Raw genomic sequence first — 20,966 nt, forward strand, 5'->3', positions numbered from 1 at the left:
AAGTTACTGCATGCACAAGGCGGGATTCGAACTCTCTACACTATCTTAAGTGGACGAGTGAGCTGACCACTCGATCAACACAAGTTGGTTAATATAGTAAATATTTATTTAATTAGTAATTATGAAAATGATGCTGGGTTTTTATTTGAACTTTTTTTTGTTTTTGTAAAATTCTATTTATTTTGGGTCAGGCTACATTTATAAATGAAAATTAAAAATACAGACCCAAATTTTATAAATTACAAGACTTATAGAAAAAAGTCATTAACCTTTTATATGTATTAAAGCATGTATTAAGTATGGTGCAGCAAAAAAAGGGTCCCCTTCTAAAATGTTCACAAGAAATACATAAAAAAATTTCATGGTAATTAGACACAGTTTTTTGGAATAATAATAATTAACAAAATTTATATTAAAATACTAATTAAATTAAATAATTATTTGAAGTAACTCAAAATTTATTAGAAATACCAAAAGCGTCATAATTTGGTTAAAAATTTTGAGAAAGCAATATATGTTTAAAAAAATAATAATGATTACGGTTTAAAAGGTTAAAAAATTTTCATAAATAATAGTTGTAGTTAACAATATAAAATTTATAATATACGTAAATACAATTTTTAATTAATATGTGTAATTTGAATATTAATTTAAATTTAAATTTATAACAATATTAAACAGTATAAAAATACTGTATTTTAATTTTTAAGTTGATAGATAATAATTAATTATTTTTAATTTATTATGTGCTAATTTTTAATTGTGAGATGAATTTGATTATTTCACATATCAAGTGTTAGATTTGATCATATTTTAATATGGACAATACCAAATCTCAAAGTCACAATACACTTTTTTCTTTTTAGGTAGTGAACCTCGCACCATCTATCTATTAGTAATATATTAAAAGAGAGTTAGATGTGGCTTTTTAGGAGGTTAAGAATGAATATGAAAGCTACCTTTAGCTCTCTTTTAATATATTATTAATAGATAGATGATGCAAGTTATTTTTTTCTGATTGAGTTCACTACTCTTTGACGCAGTAAAAGAAAAGAAAGTGTGTTATAACTTTGAAATTTGGTGATATCTGTATTTAGATTTAATACTTGATATGTAAAATAATCAAATTCATCTCATAATTAAAAATTAGCACATAATAAACTAAAAACAATTAATTATTCATCTATCAACTTAAAAATTAAAATACATTATAAAATACTGTTTAATACTGTAAAATAGATAAATTTAAATTTAAATTAATATTTAAATCACACATATTAATTAAAAATTATATTTATGTATATCACAAATTTTATATTATTTACTATAACTATATAAAAAAATTTTAACCTGTTAAACCGTAATCATATTATTTTTCTAAATATATATTACTTTCTCAAATTTTTTAACCAAGTTATTACTCTTTTGGTATTTCTAATAAATTTTGACAGTTATTTTAAATAATTATTCAATTTAATTAATATTTTAATATAAATTTTGTTAATTATGATTCTAAAAAACGTGTCTAATTATTGATGAGCGGATAATTTATAGGCTTTGTGGCATTATTTTTAGTATGTTTTTAGTAGGATCTAGTTACTTTTAGGGATGTTTTCATTAGTTTTTATGCTAAATTCACATTTCTGGACTTTACTATGAGTTTGTGTGTTTTTCTGTGATTTCAGGTATTTTCTGGCTGAAATTGAGGAACATGAGCAAAAATCAGATTCAGAGGTTGAAGAAGGACTGCTGATGCTGTTGGATTCTAACCTCCCTGCACTCAAAGTGAATTTTCTAGAGCTACAGAACTCAAAATGGCGCGCTTCCAATTGCGTTGAAAAGTAGACATCCAGGGGTTTCTAGAAATATATAATAGTCCATACTTTGGCCGAGTTTAGACGATGTAAAAGGGTGTTGAACGCCAGTTCTACGCTGCTGTCTGGAGTTAAACGCCAGAAACACGTCACGAACCAGAGTTGAACGCCAGAAACACGTTACAACCTGGCGTTCAACTCCAGAAAGAGCCTCTGCACGTGTAACATTCAAGCTCAGCCCAAGCACACACCAAGTGGGCCCCGGAAGTGGATTTATGCATCAATTACTTACTTCTGTAAACCCTAGTAGCTAGTTTATTATAAATGGAACTTTTTACTATTGTATTAGACATCTTATGATTTTAGTTCATCTTAGGATCATATTGATCACGTTTTGGGGCTGGCCATTCGGCCATGCCTGAACCTTTCACTTATGTATTTTCAAACGGTAGAGTTTCTGCACTCCATAGATTAAGGTGTGGAGCTCTGCTGTTTCTCATGAATTAATGCAAAGTACTACTGTTTCTCTATTCAATTCAACTTATTCCGCTTCTAAGATATTCATTCGCACTTCAACGTGAATGTAATGAATGTGACAATCATCATCATTCCCCCACGAACGCGTGCCTGACAACCACTTCCGTTCCACCTTAGATTGAATGAGTATCTCTTGGATCTCTTAGTCAGAATCTTCGTGGTATATGCTAGATTGATAGCGGCATTTATGAGAATCCGGAAAGTCTAAACCTTGTCTGTGGTATTCCGAGTAGGATTCTGGGATTGAATGACTGTGACGAACTTCAAACTCACGAGTGCTGGGCGTAGTGACAGACGCAAAAGGAGGGTAAATCCAATTCCAGTATGATCGAGAACCTCAGATGATTAGCCGTGCTGTGACAGAGCATTTGGACCATTTTCACAAGAGGATAGGATGCAGCCATTGACCACGGTGATGCCTCCAGACAATTAGCCATGCAGTGACAGCGCATCGGACCATTTTCCAGAGAGGATGAAAAGTAGCCATTGACAATTGTGATGTCCTTACATAAAGCCAACCATGGAAAGGAGTAGGACTGATTGGATGAAGACAGCAGGAAAGCAGAAGTTCAGAGGGACGAAAGCATCTATATACCTTTATCTGAAATTCTCACCAATGATATACATAAGTATTTCTATCTTTATTTTCTGTCTATTTATTATTTATTTTCGAAAACTCCATAACTATTTTATATCCGCCTGACTGAGATTTACAAGGTGACCATAGCTTGCTTCATACCAACAATCTCCGTGGGATCGACCCTTACTCACGTAAGGTTTTATTACATGGACGACCCAGTGCACTTGCTGGTTAGTTGTATCGAAGTTGTGAATGAAAAACAATTTACTAAGACGTGCGTACAGAGTTTTTGGCGCCGTTGCCTGAGATCACAATTTCGTGCACCAAGTTTTGGCGCCGTTGCCGGGAATTGTTCGAGTTTGGACAACTGACGGTTCATCGTGTTGCTCAGATTGGGTAATTTTCTTCTTATTTTGTTTTCAAAAAGTTTTCAAAAATTTTTCAAAAATATTTTCTTCTTTTTCGTTTTTCCCAATTAATCTTCAAAAAAAAAATTTCTCCTTTATTTTCGAAAAAAAAATTCTTTTCAAAAATTTTATTATGTTCTTCAGAATTTTTAAGAATGAATTCTAGTGTTTCATGATGATTTGTTGAATCCTGGCCGGCTGTAAGCCATGTCTAATCTTTTGGACTGGGGTTTCAACTTATCATCACAAGAGCTTGTTGATTCTCACACACTTAGTTGCTCTATACATGGAAAGTATCAATATCTTCTAAAGCTTGACTGGCTATTCAGCCATGTCTAACCCTCAGATTGGAGCTTTAGAATAAGAGTACAAGATTCCTGGAATTCATATTAAAAATTTTAGAATCCTTATTTTTATTTTTCAAATAATTTTCGAAAAATCCAAAAAAATCATAAAATCATAAAAATCAAAAATATTTTGTGTTTCTTGTTTGAGTCTTGAGTCAATTTTCAAGTTTGGTGTCAATTGCATATTCATCTTGTATTTTTCGAAAATTGCATTCATGCATTGCATTCATCATGATCTTCAAGTTGTTCTTGGTAAACCTTCTTGATTGATCTTCATATTATATTGTTTTGTGTTGTATGGTGTTTTTCATATGCATTCTTGAATTCTTAGTGCCTGAGCATTAAAGATTTCTAAGTTTGGTGTCTTGCATGTTTTCTTTGCATTGAAAATTTTTCAAAAATATGTTCTTGATATTCATCATGATCTTCATAGTGTTCTTGGTGTTCATCTTGACATTCATAGCATTCTTGCATGCATTCATTGTTTTGATCCAAAATTTTCATGCATTGCATCATTTTTATGTTTTTCTCTCTCATCATTAAAAATTCAAAAATAAAAAAAAATATCTTCCCCTCTTTTCTCTCATAAAATTCGAAAATTTGAGTTGACTTTTTCAAAACTTTTTTAAAAAAAATATTTAGTTGTTTCTTATGAGTCAAATCAAATTTCAATTTAAAAATCTTATCTTTTTCAAAAATTAAATCTTTTTCATTTTTTTATTTATTTTCGAAAATTTTTAAAATATTTTTCAAAAATTTTTTTCTTAATTTTACCTCATAATTTTCGAAAATATCATCAACAATTAATGTTTTGATTCAAAAATTTCAAGTTTGTTACTTACTTGTTCAGAAAGATTCAAACTTTAAGTTCTAGAATCATATCTTGTGATTTCTTGTGAATCAAGTCATCGATTGTGATTTTAAAATTCAAATATTTTTCAAAACTAATTTCAATCATATCTTTTCAAAAATATATTTTTATCTTATCTTTTTCAAAATCATATCTTTTTCAAAAATTTGATTTTAAAATATCTTTTCTAACTTCTTATCTTCTTATCTTTTCAAAATTGATTTTCAAATTTGTTTCAACTAACTAACTAACTTTTTGTTTGTTGATTATCTTTTTCAAAACTACTTAACTAACTCTCTCTCTCTAATTTTCGAAAATATCTCCCTCTTTTTCAAAAATTAACTAATTATTTCAAAATTTAATTTTAATTTATTTCTTCTTTTAATTTTCGAAAATCACTAACCATTTTTCAAAAATAATTTTCGAAAATTCTCTTTCTCTCTCATCTCCTTCTATTTATTTATTCATCTACTAACACTTCTCTTCATCTTACATCTCTGCTCTCCTCACCCTTGTGTTTCTTTCCTTACATTACATTCTTTTCTTCTTCTTTTCTTCTACTCACATAAGGACCTCTATACCTGTGTAAAAAGGATCCCTATTATTATTATTTTTCTGTTCCCTTCTTTTTCATATGAGCAGGAGCAAGGACAAGAACATTCTTGTTGAAGCAGATCCAGAACCTGAAAGGACTCTGAAGAGGAAACTAAGAGAAGCTAAATTACAACAAGCCAGCAAGCACCTTTCAGAAATTTTCGAACAGGAAGAGGAGATGGCAGCCGAAAATAATAATAATACAAGGAGAATGCTTGGTGACTTTACTGCACCTAATTCTAATTTACATGGAAGAAGCATCTCCATCCCTACCATTGGAGCAAACAATTTTGAGCTGAAACCTCAATTAGTTTCTCTGATGTAGCAGAACTGCAAGTTCCATGGACTTCCATCTGAAGATCCTTTTCAGTTCTTAACTAAATTCTTGCAGATCTGTGATACTGTTAAGACTAATGGAGTAGATCCTGAAGTCTACAGGCTCATGCTTTTCCCTTTTGCTGTAAGAGACAGAGCTAGAGTGTGGTTGGATCCTCAAAAGCTGAGCAGGCTTAGAGTGGATGTTCAAACCTTCAGACAGAAAGAAGGTGAATCCCTCTATAAAGCTTGGGAGAGATACAAGCAACTGACCAAAAAGTGTCCTTCTGACATGCTTTCAGAATGGACCATCCTGGATATATTCTATGATGGTTTGTCTAAATTAGCTAAGATGTCATTGGATACTTCTGCAGGTGGATCCATTCACCTAAAGAAAATGCCTGCAGAAGCTCAAGAACTCATTGACATGGTTGCTAATAACCAGTTCATGTACACTTCTGAGAGGAACCCTGTGGGTAATGGGACGCCTCAGAAGAAGGGAGTTCTTGAAATTGATACTGTGAATGCCATATTAGCTCAGAACAAAATATTGACTCAACAAGTCAATATGATTTCTCAGAGTCTGAATGGAATGCAAGCTCCATCCAACAGTACTCAAGAGGCATCTTCTGAAGAAGAAGCTTATGATCCTGAGAACCCTGCAATAGCAGAGGTAAATTACTTAGGTGAACCTTATGGAAACACCTATAACTCATCATGGAGAAATCATCCAAATCTCTCATGGAAGGATCAACAAAAGCCTCAACAAGGCTTTAATAATGGTGGAAGAAATAGGTTTAACAATAGTAAACCTTTTCCATCATCCACTCAGCAACAGACAGAGAACTCTGAATAAAATACCTCTAATTTAGCAAACTTAGTCTCTGATCTATCTAAGACCACTGTAAGTTTCATGAATGAAACAAGGTCCTCCATTAGAAATTTAGAAGCACAAGTGGGCCAGCTGAGTAAAAGAGTCACTGAAATCCCTCCTAGTACTCTCCCAAGCAATACAGAAGAAAATCCAAAAGGAGAGTGCAAGGCCATTGAAATGACCATCATGGCCGAATCCACAAAAGAGGAGGAGGACGTGAATCCCAAGGAGGAAGACCTCCTGGGACGTCCAGTGATCAATAAGGAGTTTCCCTCTGAGGAACCAAAGGAATCTGAGACTCAACTAGAGACCATAGAGATTCCATTAAACCTCCTTATGCCATTCATGAGCTCTGATGAGTATTCCTCTTCTGAAGAGAATGAGGATGTTACTAAGGAGCAAGTTACCAAGTACCTTGGTGCAATCATGAAGCTGAATGCCAAATTATTTGGTATTGAGACTTGGGAGGATGAACCTCCCTTGTTCACCAATGAACTAAGTGATCTAGATCAACTGACATTGCCTCAAAAGAAACAGGATCCTGGAAAGTTCTTAATACCTTGTACCATAGGCACTATGATCTTTGAAAAGGCTCTGTGTGACCTTGGTTCAGGGATAAACCTCATGCCCCTCTCTGTAATAGAGAAACTGGAAATCTTTGGGGGGCAAGCTACTAAAATCTCATTAGAGATGGCAGACAATTCAAGAAAATAGGCTTATGGACAAGTAGAGGACGTGTTAGTAAAGGTTGAAGGCCTTTACATCCCTGCTAATTTCATAGTCCTAGATACTGGGAAGGATGAGGATGAATCCATCATTCTTGGAAGACCCTTCGTAGCCACAGCAAGAGCTGTGATTGATGTTGATAGAGGTGAATTAGTCCTTCAATTGAATGAGGACCCCCTTGTGTTTACAACTCAAGGATATTCTTCTGTAAACATGGAAAAGAGGCACAGTAAGCTTCTCTCAAAACAGAGTCAACCAGAGCCCCCACAGTCAAACTCTAAGTTTGGTGTTGAACTCCCATATCCAAACTCTAAGTTTGGTGTTGGGGAGTCTCAACAATGCTCTGAACATCTGTGAGGCTCCATGAGAGCCCACTGTCAAGCTATTGACATTAAAGAAGCGCTTGTTGGGAGGCAACCCAATTTTTATTTATCTAATTTTATTTTTCATTGTTTTTCATGTTTTATTAGGTTCATGATCATGTGGAGTCACAAAATAAATACAAAAATTGAAAACAGAATCAAAAACAGCAGAAGAAAAATCACACCCTGGAGGAGGATCTCACTGGCGTTTAAACGCCAGTAAGGAGCATCTGTCTGGCGTTCAACGCCAGAATAGAGCATGTTTCTGGCGTTGAACGCCAGAAACAAGCAGCATCCTGGCGTTCAGAAGCCAGAAATACACAGTGAAGAAGAGCTAGCGCTGAACGCCAGAAACAAGCATCTGGCTGGCGTTCAACGCCAGAAATATGCTGCATCTGGGCACTGAACGCCCAGAACAAGCATCAATTCGGCGTTTAAACGCCAGAATTGCATGCAAAGGCATTTACATGCCTAATGGGTGCAGGGATGCAAATCCTTGACACCTCAGGACCTGTGGACCCTACAGGATCTCCACCTATCACCACTCACATCCATCCACTCTTCCCCATAAACCTACCTCATAAACTCCACCTACCTTCAAAATTCAAAATCAATTTCCTACCCAAAACCCACCCTTATGGCCGAACCTTACCCCCCCTCCCTTCCCTATATAAAGCCCTCCATTCTTCCTCATTTTCACACAACACAACCCTCTCTTCTCTTCTTGGCCGAATACACCTTTCCCTCCTCTCCTCCATATTTTCTTCTTCTTCATCTATTCTTTCTTCTCTTGCTCGAGGGCGAGCAAAATTCTAAGTTTGGTGTGGTAAAAGCATAAGCTTTTTGTTTTTTCATTACCATTGATGGCACCTAAGACCGGAGAATCCTCTAAAAAAGGGAAAGGGAAGACAAAAGCTTCCACCTCCGAGTCATGGGAGATGGAAAGATTCATCTCCAAAGCTCATCAAGACCACTTCTATGATGTTGTGGCCAAGAAGAAGGTGATCCCCGAGGTCCCTTTCAAGCTCAAGAGAAATGAGTATCCGGAGATCCGACATGAAATCCAAAGAAGAGGTTGGGAAGTTCTAACAAACCCCATCCAACAAGTCGGCATCCTAATGGTTCAAGAGTTCTATGCCAATGCATGGATCACTAGGAACCATGATCAAAGTAAGAACCCAAAACCAAAGAATTATCTCACTATGGTTCGGGGGAAATACTTAGATTTTAGTCCGGAAAATGTGAGGTTGGCGTTCAACTTGCCTATGATGCAAGGAGATGCACGCCCCTACACTAGAAGGGTCAACTTTAATCAAAGGTTGGACCAAGTCCTCATGGACATATGTGTGGAAGGAGCTCAATAGAAGATTGACTCCAAAGGCAAGCCGGTTCAACTAAGAAGACTGGACCTCAAGCCTGTAGCTAGAGGATGGTTAGAGTTCATACAACGCTCCATCATCCCCACTAGCAACCGATCTGAAGTTACTGTGGATCGGGCCATCATGATTCATAGCATCATGATTGGAGAGGAAGTAGAATTTCATGAAGTCATCTCCCTTGAACTCTACAAAATAGCCGAAAAGCCCTCTCCTTGGGCAAGGCTAGCTTTTCCTCATCTTATCTGCCATCTATGTTACTCAGTTGAAGCTTTCATAGAAGGAGACATTCCCATTGAGGAAGAAAAGCCCATCACTAAGAAAAGGATGGAGCAAGCAAGAGAGCCCATTCATGGATCTCAAGAGACGCATGAAGCTCATCACCATGAGATCCCGGAGATGCCTCAAATACATTTTCCTTCACAAAACTATTGGGAGCAAATCAACACCTCCCTAGGAGAATTAAGTTCCAACATGGGACAATTAAGGGTGGAACATCAAGAGAACTCCATCATCCTTCATGAAATTAGAGAAGATCAAAAAGCAATGAGGGAGGAGCAACAAAGACAAGGAAGAGACATAGAAGAGCTCAAGGACATCATTGGTTCCTCAAGAAGGAAACGCCACCATCACTAAGGTGGACTCATTCCTTGTTCTTACATTCTCTGTTTTTCATTTTCTATGTTAAGTGCTTATCTAAGTTTGTGTCTTATTACATGATCATTAGTATTTAGTAACTATGTCTTAAAGTTATGAATGTCCTATGAATCCATCACATCTCTTAAATGAAAAATGTTTTTAATTCAAAAGAACAAGAAGTACATGAGTTTCGAATTTATCCTTGAACTTAGTTTAATTATATTGATGTGGTGACAATGCTTCTTGTTTTCTAAATGAATGCTTGAACAGTGCATATGTCTTTTGAAGTTGTTGTTTATGAATGTTAAATATGTTGGCTCTTGAAAGAATGATGACAAAGAGACATGTTATTTGATAATCTGAAAAATCATAAAAATGATTCTTGAAGCAAGAAAAAGCAGTAAAGAACAAAGCTTGCCGAAAAAAAAAAGAAAAAAAATAGCGAAAAAAATAGAAAAAAAAAGAGAGAGAAAAAGCAAACAGAAAAAGCCAAAAGCTCTTAAAACCAAAAGGCAAGAGCAAAAAGCCAATAACCCTTAAAACCAAAAGGCAAGGGTAAATAAAAAAGATCCCAAGGCTTTGAGCATCAGTGGATAGGAGGGCTTAAAGGAATAAAATCCTGGCCTAAGCGGCTAAACCAAGCTGTCCCTAACCATGTGCTTGTGGTGTGAAGGTGTCAAGTGAAAACTTGAGACTGAGCGGTTAAAGTCAAGGTCCAAAGCAAAAACAGAGTGTGCTTAAGAACCCTGGACACCTCTAATTGGAGACTTTAGCAAAGCTGAGTCACAATCTGAAAAGGTTCACCCAATTATGTGTCTGTGGCATTTATGTATCCGGTGGTAATACTGGAAAACAAAGTGCTTAGGGCCACGGCCAAGACTCATAAAGTAGCTGTGTTCAAGAATCAACATACTGAACTAGGAGAATCAATAACACTATCTGAACTCTAAGTTCCTATAGATGCCAATCATTCTGAACCTCAATGGATAAAGTGAGATGCCAAAACTATTCAAGAGGCAAAAAGCTACAAGTCCCGCTCATCTGATTGGAGCTATGTTTCGTTGATAGTTTGGAATTTATAGTATATTCTCTTCTTTTTATCCTATTTGATTTTCAGTTGCTTGGGGACAAGCAACAATTTAAGTTTGGTGTTGTGATGAGCGGATAATTTATACGCTTTGTGGCATTGTTTTTAGTATGTTTTTAGTAGGATCTAGTTACTTTTAGGGATATTTTCATTAGTTTTTATGCTAAATTCATATTTCTGGACTTTACTATGAGTTTGTGTGTTTTTCTGTGATTTCAGGTATTTTCTGGCTGAAATTGAGGGACTTGAGCAAAAATCAGATTCAGAGGTTGAAGAAGGACTGCTGATGCTGTTGGATTCTGACCTCCCTACACTCAAAGTGGATTTTTTGGAGCTACAGAACTCAAAATGGCGCGCTTCCAATTGCGTTGGAAAGTAGACATCCAGGGCTTTCCAGCAATATATAATGGTCCATACTTTGGCCGAGTTTAGACGACGTAAAAGGGCGTTGAACGCCAGTTCTACGTTGCTGTCTGGAGTTAAACGCCAGAAACACGTCACGAACCAGAGTTGAACGCCAGAAACACGTTACAACCTGGCTTTCAACTCCAAAAAGAGCCTCTGCACGTGTAACATTCAAGCTCAGCCCAAGCACACACCAAGTGGGCCCCGAAAGTGGATTTATGCATCAATTACTTACTTCTGTAAACCCTAGTAGCTAGCTTATTATAAATAGAACTTTTTACTATTGTATTAGACATCTTATAATTTTAGTTCATCTTAGGATCATATTGATCACGTTTTGGGGGCTGGCCATTCGGCCATGCCTGAACCTTTCACTTATGTATTTTCAAACGGTAGAGTTTCTGCACTCCATAGATTAAGGTGTGGAGCTCTGCTGTTCCTCATGAATTAATGCAAAGTACTACTGTTTCTCTATTCAATTATACTTATTCCGCTTCTAAGATATTCATTCGCACTTCAACGTGAATGTGATGAACGTGACAATCATCATCATTCTCCCACGAACGCGTGCCTGACAACCACTTCCGTTCCACCTTAGATTGAATGAGTATCTCTTGGATCTCTTAGTCAGAATCTTCGTGGTATAAGCTAGATTGATAGCGGCATTCATGAGAATCCGAAAAGTCTAAACCTTGTCTGTGGTATTCCGAGTAGGATTCTGGGATTGAATGACTATGACGAACTTCAAACTCGCGAGTGCTGGGCGTAGTGACAGACGCAAAAGGAGGGTGAATCCTATTCCAGTATGATCGAGAATCTCAGATGATTAGTCGTGCTGTGACAGAGCATTTGGACCATTTTCACAAGAGGATAGGATGCAGCCATTGACCACGGTGATGCCTCCAGACGATTAGCCATGCAGTGACAGCGCATCGGACCATTTTCCAGAGATGATGAAAAGCAGCCATTGACAATGGTGATGTCCTTACATAAAGCCAACCATGGAAAGGAGTAGGACTGATTGGATGAAGACAGTAGGAAAGCAGAAGTTCAGAGGGACGAAAGCATCTATATACCTTTATCTGAAATTCTCACCAATGATATACATAAGTATTTCTATCTTTATTTTCGGTCTATTTATTATTTATTTTCGAAAACTCCATAACTATTTTATATCCGCCTGACTGAGATTTACAAGGTGACCATAGCTTGCTTCATACCAACAATCTCTGTGGGATCGACCCTTACTCACGTAAGGTTTTATTACTTGGATGACCCAGTGCACTTGCTGGTTAGTTGTATCGAAGTTGTGAATGAAAAATAATTTATTAAGACGTGCGTACAGAGTTTTTGGCGCCGTTGCCTGAGATCACAATTTCGTGCACCAATTATCATGAAATTTTTTTATGTATTTTTTGTGAACATCTTAAAAAACTTTTTTTTTTTCTGATACACCATATTTAATACATGCTTTAATACATATAAAAAGTTAAAGATTTTTTTCTATAAATCTTGTAATTTATAAAATTTGGGTCTGTATTTTCAATTTTTATTCATAAATGTGGTCTGACTCAAAATAAATAAAATTTTACAAAAACAAAAAAAATTCTAAATAAAAGCCTAACATCATTTTTATAATCACTAATTAAATAAATATTTATTATATTTAACTACTAAATCTTTTCACGTGGATCAGAGAAAAAAAAAAGTGAAAGAATTCTATAACTTATCAAAATAATGGTAGACATTGTTTTTAATTTTTGACAATAAATATATAAATATAAAAAATTTTCTCCTTTTATACCATAAAATCCACCTAAATATAACTCATCAATGAATCCTAAGAAGAACAAGAAGTTTAAATTAAAATGAATTGATGCCCATTTCTCTCCAATATTCATCTTATCTTATGGTCTTTTATTTCCTTTATTTTTGTATACTTTTTATGAAAAAGCTCTGCATCCATGTATTTTTTACATGGTTATTAATCAAGTAATTTCTTCCATACGCACGTCCCCCACCCTTCACTTGTTTGTCATACACGCGCTATAACATGCTGCAACCTAAAGTTTTGCTCAACGTAAACCTTCTGCTGTAACATAAATCTCTTTCTTCTTCTTCTTCTTCTTCTTCTTCTTCTTCTTCTTCTTCTTCTTCTTCTTCTTCTTCTTCTTCTTCTTCTTCTTCTCTGCTCGCATTCTTCCATATTGATCTGCATTGCCTTCGTCGTTCTCCTCTGGTCGCGTTCATCTTCTCGTTTTCTTCTTTCGATCTGGTTGCATTTATCTTCTTCCTATTCTTCTTCATTTTCTTCTTCGATCTGCACTTCTGAATCGAAACAATAAATGACTCAACTTCAAATCAGGAGAGCAATTTGGATTACTCTTCTGAAACGAATCAAACTGACAAAGTTTGAATTATTCAATTTTGAATCGAATTGAATGGAATGCAATTGCTAATTTGAATTGAATTAAATGGATAGAGGTATACTGAATTGAATTGAATTGAATTGATAATATGTAAATTGTAGGCAGAGTTATTTGAATTTGATTTTCTATAATAGATTACGTTTCGTTCACTCAGTACTATACAATTGTTTCACCATGAGTACTGTGTTCGGTTCACCACGAGTACTGTGTTCGGTTTATTCTGCAGAAAGCTGTTTAAATTTGATTTTATATAATGGATTATGTTTCGTTCACTCAGTACTATACAATTGTTTCACCATGAGTACTGCGTTCGGTTCACCATGAGTACTGCGTTCGGTTCACCATGAGTACTGTGTTTGGTTCATTCTGCAGAAAGCTATTTGAATTTGATTTTATATAATAGATTATATTTTGTTCACTCAGTACTATACAATTGTATTGTGTTCGGTTCACCATGAGTACTATGTTCGGTTCACCATGAGTACTGTGTTCGGTTCACCATGAGTACTGTGTTTGGTTCACCATGAGTACTGTGTTCGATTCATTCTACACTATTCAAAACTCTTCTTCCTCACCTTCTACTGCTTCTTCACCAGAGAGAGAAGGATGAAAAGACAAAAAAATACAGCAACAATAATAACAAAAGAATGATGATAGGGTTTCAGGGTTTAGGGTTTTAGGGTTTAGGGTTTATGGGTTCAGGGTTCAGTGTACAGGGGTTTAGTGTGTTTTAAACTTTTGGTTCACCTCGTGTATTAATTTCGGTTCACCGTGTTCATGGTTGAGGGTTTAGGGTTTAGGGTTCAGGGTTCAGGGTTTTAGGGGTTTAGGGTTTACGGTAGTGTTCAGGGCTTAGGGTTTAGGGTTTAGCATTCAGGGTTCAGAGTTCAGTGTTCAGGGTTCGGGTTCGGGTTTGGCTTCAGGGTTTAGGGTTTATGGTTTAGCGTTCAGGGTTCAGAGTTCAGAGTTCAGGATTCGGGTTCAGGGTTTAGGATTTAGGGTTTAGGTTTTAGGATGTAGGATTTAGGGTTTAGGTTTTAGGGATTTAGGGTTTATGGGTTCAGGGTTCAGTGTTTAGGAGTTCATAATTTTTTGGTAAACAGGAGAGCGATTTGGATTACACTTCTGAAACTAATCAAACTGACAAAGTTTGGAGTATTCAATTTTGAATCGAATTGAATGGAATGCAATTGCTAATTTGAATTGAATTAAATGGACGGAGGTTTACTGAATTGAATTGAATTGAATTGATAATATGTAAATTGTAGGGAGAGTTATTTGAATTTGATTTTATATAATGGATTATGTTTCGTTCACTGAGTACTATACAATTATTTCACCATGAGTACTGTATTCGGTTCACCATGAGTACTGTGTTTGGTTCATTCTGCAGAAAGTTGTTTGAATTTGATTTTATATAATGGATTATGTTTTGTTCACTCAGTACTATACAATTGTATTGTCTTCGGTTCACCATGAGTACCGTGTTCGGTTCACCATGAGTACTGTGTTCGGTTCATTCTGCACTATTCAAAACTCTTCTTCCTCACCTTCTACTGCTTCTTCACCAGAGAGAGAAGGAGGAAAAGACAAAAAAATACAGCAGTAACAATAACAAAAGAATGACGATAAGGAAAAACATGTGAAGAAGAAGGAATGCAAAAAAGGAGGAGAAGGAGGAACACGAAGAAGAAGGTGAAGAAGAAGACGCTCCATGCGTAAACGAGCGTGAAAAGAAGAAGAAGAAGCGCGGGAGAAAAAGAAGAAGCATGGGGGAGAAGAAACGTTGGGTAAGAGCGATTTCGTGTGTGTTGGGCGCGTGTATTTCACGTTTCATTTAATGGTATTGAATTTTTTTGGTGTTGGACCAACTTAGTTACATGATTATATGGATGTGTAGCATCCTGATACTTTTTATACCTTAAAAGAGTTATTATAAATTGTTTGTAATTTAGGCTTACCAAGAATAATAGATCTAGGTAAATAGAAGGGATTGCCTAATTGAATTTTGAATGTGTGTATATGTGCCCGCGTGTATATAATGGCCACATTGTAATAATGCATCCCAACATTTAAAGAAATCAATAAAACGTGATTTGGCAAATACATTGTGCTTGACAGAGCAGCAATAACAAGAAGAAAATATTTTAAATTAATGTTCTTTTGATGTGTTCATTAATTATTAAAAATTTTATTAATATACTTTATAAATTTTAAATATATATTTATATTCATGTTTTTTTTATTATTTTCTATATTTTTTTACTGCAAAAACTTTTTGGATTTATCTCTAGCTTTTACACTTCTTAACATTTTAGAACAAGAATAGTAGTCTGAAATATTATCAGTATGTCTAAGGTTATGAAAATCGAATTGATCATCAAACAACTCTAGTTACTGATAAATAAATTCCATTTCATCATTCTAAATTATATTAAAAAATATGAAATTTATCAACAACTTGCACAATTTCGGCTCATTTAATTAAATTTTTTCAAATCTTGCTTTCGATAAATTGTGTGTGAAAATATATTTTTTGTACTCCTAATTATTATTTTTTTAATATCTTTTTATGTCATTCGATGCCATGATTAAATTTATTTAAGTGTTTTAGAGTTTAGGTACATCAATAGCCTCAAAAAATGAAAAGAATGGAGCGAAGAAACGAATTTGGGAAGAAATTCAAGAGTGGAGCTTTCTGAAAGCTCGCGTATCAGTAGGCTTTCCTCATATGAGCGAGATATTCACGCGAATAACATTTTCTCACGTACACAAGATTCTCATGTGCGTGAGCTTTTTCTGCGTATGTGAGACGAATCCACGTACCTGGTTTAATGAAACACATGCATCCTCATTTTTGGATTTTCTAAGGACCCCAAATAGCTATTTCTAAGGATTTTTTTCTATTCTAAAAAAAAAACTTTATCTTCTCAAAAATATTATTCAAACTTTAATTTTTGAATCTAACTTTTTTGTGGGGACAAGTTTGCAGTGTCCCGACGAATTTCAGATTTCTATGCTTCTCAATCCCTTCTGTGCTTTTAATTTGAAAAAAATATATATATACTCCTAAATCACTTTTGTGCTTCTAATTTTGAAAAAAAAATATATATATATATATATATATACCATGATCAAAACTCTTAATTTTGAAAAAACCTAGTTTGGTTTAATTTGAATGAGAATGAAAGTTGGGGAGTTGAATACTGAACAGACAACAAGTATGACTTTTTCAACATCGCCGGCGACAATGGCAACCATTGTTAAACAAAACTAGGTTTTTTCAAAATTAAGGTGTTGAGGAGCACCATTATTATAACACCATTCCTGTGTACTCTTGTATACTGGTATGTACTCTTGGAGATGATGATAATGGTTGCTATTGTCGTCGATGATATTGTCCAATATTCAACTTTCCACCTTTTCTTCTGACCCGGTCTGATATTTATGGAGGGAGACAAAGTGAAGTTCACTCGGAGATGCGACAAATTCTATAAAAATATAGAAGTTCGCCAAGGGTGCGGCGAACCTTACAAAATTAGTAAGGCTCGCAAAGGGAGCGACGAACTCAACTTAAATGCAAAAAAAAAAAAAAACATATTCCGAAAATTAAAGTCTTAATTAACTTTTTTGAAGAAATAATTTTTTTAATTTTAGAATAGAAAAAATCCCTATTTCTAATGGTATGATGAAATCAAAATGAGAGGGGGAAGGACATATTCTCATACACTCACTATTTTTTACATCTTTTCTTAGGTTTTGCTCATAATTTTAATGAGAAAAATTCTAACTTCTCTCAAGTTTTTTAGGTTTTTATTCTTTTTTACTTCTATTTTTGAATTTTGATCTTGTTTAGTTGTAAGTTTGATCTTATTTTCTTATTTTTCTACACTAGTTGGCTTAAAATTTCTTGTTGGGTCACTTTGTTTTATTTTACTATTTTATGAATTTTGTGAATTATTGATTTCTATTAATAAAATGGATGTTTTATGTTTTATTCATGCTTATTTGAGTTATTATTGTTGAATTCTTATAGTGCATTGTCATAATTTTTGTTATTTCTCAAAATTTATGATGCATTCTTTTCATGCATACCAAGTATTTGATGAAATATTTACATTGATTATGAAGTAGATTTTCTCATTCTTAACTTGGGTTGAGGAATTGGGTGACCTTGAGTCATTAATCTCCAATATTAATTAGTAATTTAGAGTTGTTAGTTGATCTTGTTTTCACTAACGCTAATTTTATACTAAATTCAATTAGTAAGTTGGTTAAGATTTGTGGATTAAGTTCAATTATGCCTACTTAAATTTTCTCAATGTGTGTTTAGAGGTTGATGAAGTGAGATTAACTTTTGACAATTGTCATGTTTATGGTTAATGACAAGGATAGAAATCCTTGACTCTCAACCCTAGACAAGATCCTTTAAGCACTTGAATTTTATCTCTTTATTAGTTCATTTTCTTAATCATTTCTAGTTTAATTTATTAGTTGCTTGTAGTCGTCATTTAATTGTTTCTCGTTTATTCCAATGCTTGCTTAGTTGGTTATTTACATGCTCATTGATTTTATTTTCTTACAATTTAATTATTACTTGCTCTTTTAATTTTTAGCCGATTTACATTTCCGTAACTACGTTTAAACTTTGATTTCCATAGCCAATGATGTACATCCTATTGCAAGTTTAAAAGAGGATGACCTGAGATTAAAATTCGCCATATTTATTTTGAATTTGTAATATTTTCACTAAATTTTGATAGTGTTAGTTGCCAGTTTAAGACTATATCTACGATGCGTTCGAGCTTTTAAATTTGTAAAATTCTAAACCGATCTTTAGCGCTCATTAGTGAATTAACCAGTTGAACTGATGAAATAACTTAATTATAATAAAATAATAAATGAGATAAGTACTATTTTGGTCCTTAAAGCTTATGGTCAAAATCAAAATCTTTCCTAACTTATTTTTTATTTAAAATCCTCTCCAATGTTTCATTTGGTATTAAAATTGTCCTTTTTGACAAATTTGTCTTTTATAAAATTTAATAATTAAATAATATCTTCCTTCTTTAACCCTTTTGTCTCCTTTTACCCATTCATCTTCCTCTTCTGTTCTCTCACCCCATCATTATAACATTCACTCTCCTTCACCCAGCTCCAACACCTCATCTCTCAAAGACTCAAGGACTCTCGTCCATCAACAAACAGCCTGACCTCCTTCTTCCTCTCACACCCACGCCTCTGCCTCCACCAGTGACAATCTGCTCACCTACCTCCTGCAGTCTAGTGGTACCTCTGCCTCTACTAACAGCGTCCCTGTCATTGTCGCTTTCGATGGAGCTGAAGGTTCGGATCAAATCTTTGAAATTTTTATTGTGGTAAATGCCCTGAGACTTGTAAAGAGAAAAAATTTTCATGCCAGTTGATTTGGACAATGTTTCAACAGCTTCAGGAAAAGCTAGTGTCTCTTTCTCTGACAATCAGACAGTATCTTTAAAATCAGCCACTAGAAAAAAAGCATAACCTTCCAAGAATGTCAGGTACAAACAAAAATTGAAAAAAAAAACATTATATTTATCTTCTTACTTCTTCTAATTTTATTATAATTTTTTTCTTAAAATATATGTATAACTATTCACTTTACAGATCCAGATACAGAGGTGATTGCTCTATCTCCGAAGATCTTATTAGCGACGAACAGATTCGTGTGCGAAATCTTTAATAAGGGTTTCTAGAGGGATCAAAACTTTCAGCTCGATCAAAGGAGTCATAATCTTTGGATATGAGTTTTGTTAATTATATATAATTAAATATTTTTATTTTTTAGTTTTGTTAATGTAAGAATAAGTAGAAGAAGAAGAAAAGGAAGTAGTAAGTTACTAACTTATATTTGACTTTTTTTGGTAATTAGATTTATGAATTTTTTGTTCTTGTAATTAGAGATGAATTTGAGAATTTTTTATTCTTGTAATTGGATCTGAGTTTTGTTAATAGAAGAAGAATTTTATTTCTGAATTTTGTTAATGGAAGAAGAAGAAGAAAAAGAAGTAGTGAGTTACTAACTTGTATTTGACTTTTTTTGGTAATTAGATTTATGGATTTTTGGTTCTTGTAATTAGAGATGAATTTGGAAATTTTTTATTTTTGTAATTGGATCTGAGTTTTGTTAATAGAAGAAGAATTTTAATTATGAGTTTTATTAATGGAAGAAGAAGAGAATTTTAGTTTTGAGTTTTCTTAATAATGGTTTTGAGTTTTATTAATAGAAGAAAAAGAAGTATGTTACTAACTTGTACTTGACTTTTTTTGGTAATTAGATTTATGAATTTTTGGTTCTTGTAATTAGAAGAAGGTTGGGGATAAAGGGGTATTTTCATTATTTAGAAAAATATTTTATCCAAAAGGATAATTTTAATACCAAGTGAAATGTTGGAGACGATTTTAAATCAAAAATAAGGTTAGGGACAATTTTGAGAACAGTACTTATCCCATAATAAATGAACACATAAAACATACAAATACTAATTAAATTACATTCTTATTATATTATTAGTATGTTAAATTATTTAGCATATATTTATTTTAGATTAATTTATCTATGTTAGCATTTCAAATATATGTGTACCATGTGTAGGATTGGAAGTAAGTCAAGCCAACTCGAACTCGACTCACTAATAGCTAGATAAGTTGAACTCGTGAGCTGGTGAGCTGAGCTTGAGCTTGGATTTGAGCTCATAAATTAAATGAATCGAGTTTGAACTTAGATAAGCTCGTGAGCTCACTCGATTATATATATAATATTAAAAGTATAGATTAAATGCATATAAGATATGCGTATTAATAATTTAATATATATACACATACATAGAAAATAATAATATATAATTTTACATATATATTAATGTTCTTAATTGTTTAAAATTTTATAGTCATTTTTTATATATCATTTTGATGTAGGACATAAATAAAAAATTTACAATTGATAGATAGATAATATGTTAAATTTATTTTTTTAAATATTTTTAATATATATAAGTTATAATTTATCGATATAGAATTATAGATTATATTCTTATTATTTGAGTCAGCTCGTGAGTTCGAACCAACTTGTGAGTTTTCGTCGAGTCGAGTTTGAACTTAAGAAAATAGGCTCGATTGTTAATGAGTTGAGCCATGAGCCAAGCTTAATTTTCGTGAGCCGAGCTTGAGCTTGGTTTAACTTGGCTCAACTCAACTCACTTCTAGCCCTAACTATGTGAGAAAAATAAAAAAGAAATTAAATTAAATAAATGTTGAAAAAAAATCTTAATTAGAAAAGAAAAAAATTGGGGCTCAAGAATTTCAATATGGGAAGGAAAGGGGTTTTTTGGCCAGAAATGGAGCAATGGTGTGTTTCACCCAATGGTGGATGCAAGCTCAAAACGCAGGGGCGTGTTGCGTGCGACAAGTGGGAGGCGCAATGATGTGGCGTAGCCTGAGCGGGACACGTGGCATCACGTGGGGGCATGCTGACCTAGCACGTGGGGGCGTGATGATGACGTGGGGAAGCTTGAATGGACCACGCAGGCAACACTTGGGGGCGTGCTGACCTAGCACGGGGGGTGTGATACTGATGTGGCATCAC

The 20,966-nt window shown here is 34.1% G+C and overlaps 1 non-coding gene across 1 annotated transcript; it reads right to left on the reverse strand.

Moving 5' to 3' along the window:
* Positions 1-5,634: 5,634 nt before the first annotated feature.
* Positions 5,635-5,742, reverse strand: LOC112731695 (small nucleolar RNA R71). Its single transcript, XR_003167462.1, has one exon. It is a non-coding gene; the product is annotated as a small nucleolar RNA R71 (small nucleolar RNA).
* Positions 5,743-20,966: the final 15,224 nt, after the last annotated feature.

The sequence above is a fragment of the Arachis hypogaea genome, chromosome 12 (assembly GCF_003086295.3).
Source record: "Arachis hypogaea cultivar Tifrunner chromosome 12, arahy.Tifrunner.gnm2.J5K5, whole genome shotgun sequence".
Classification (NCBI taxonomy): Eukaryota; Viridiplantae; Streptophyta; class Magnoliopsida; order Fabales; family Fabaceae; genus Arachis; species Arachis hypogaea.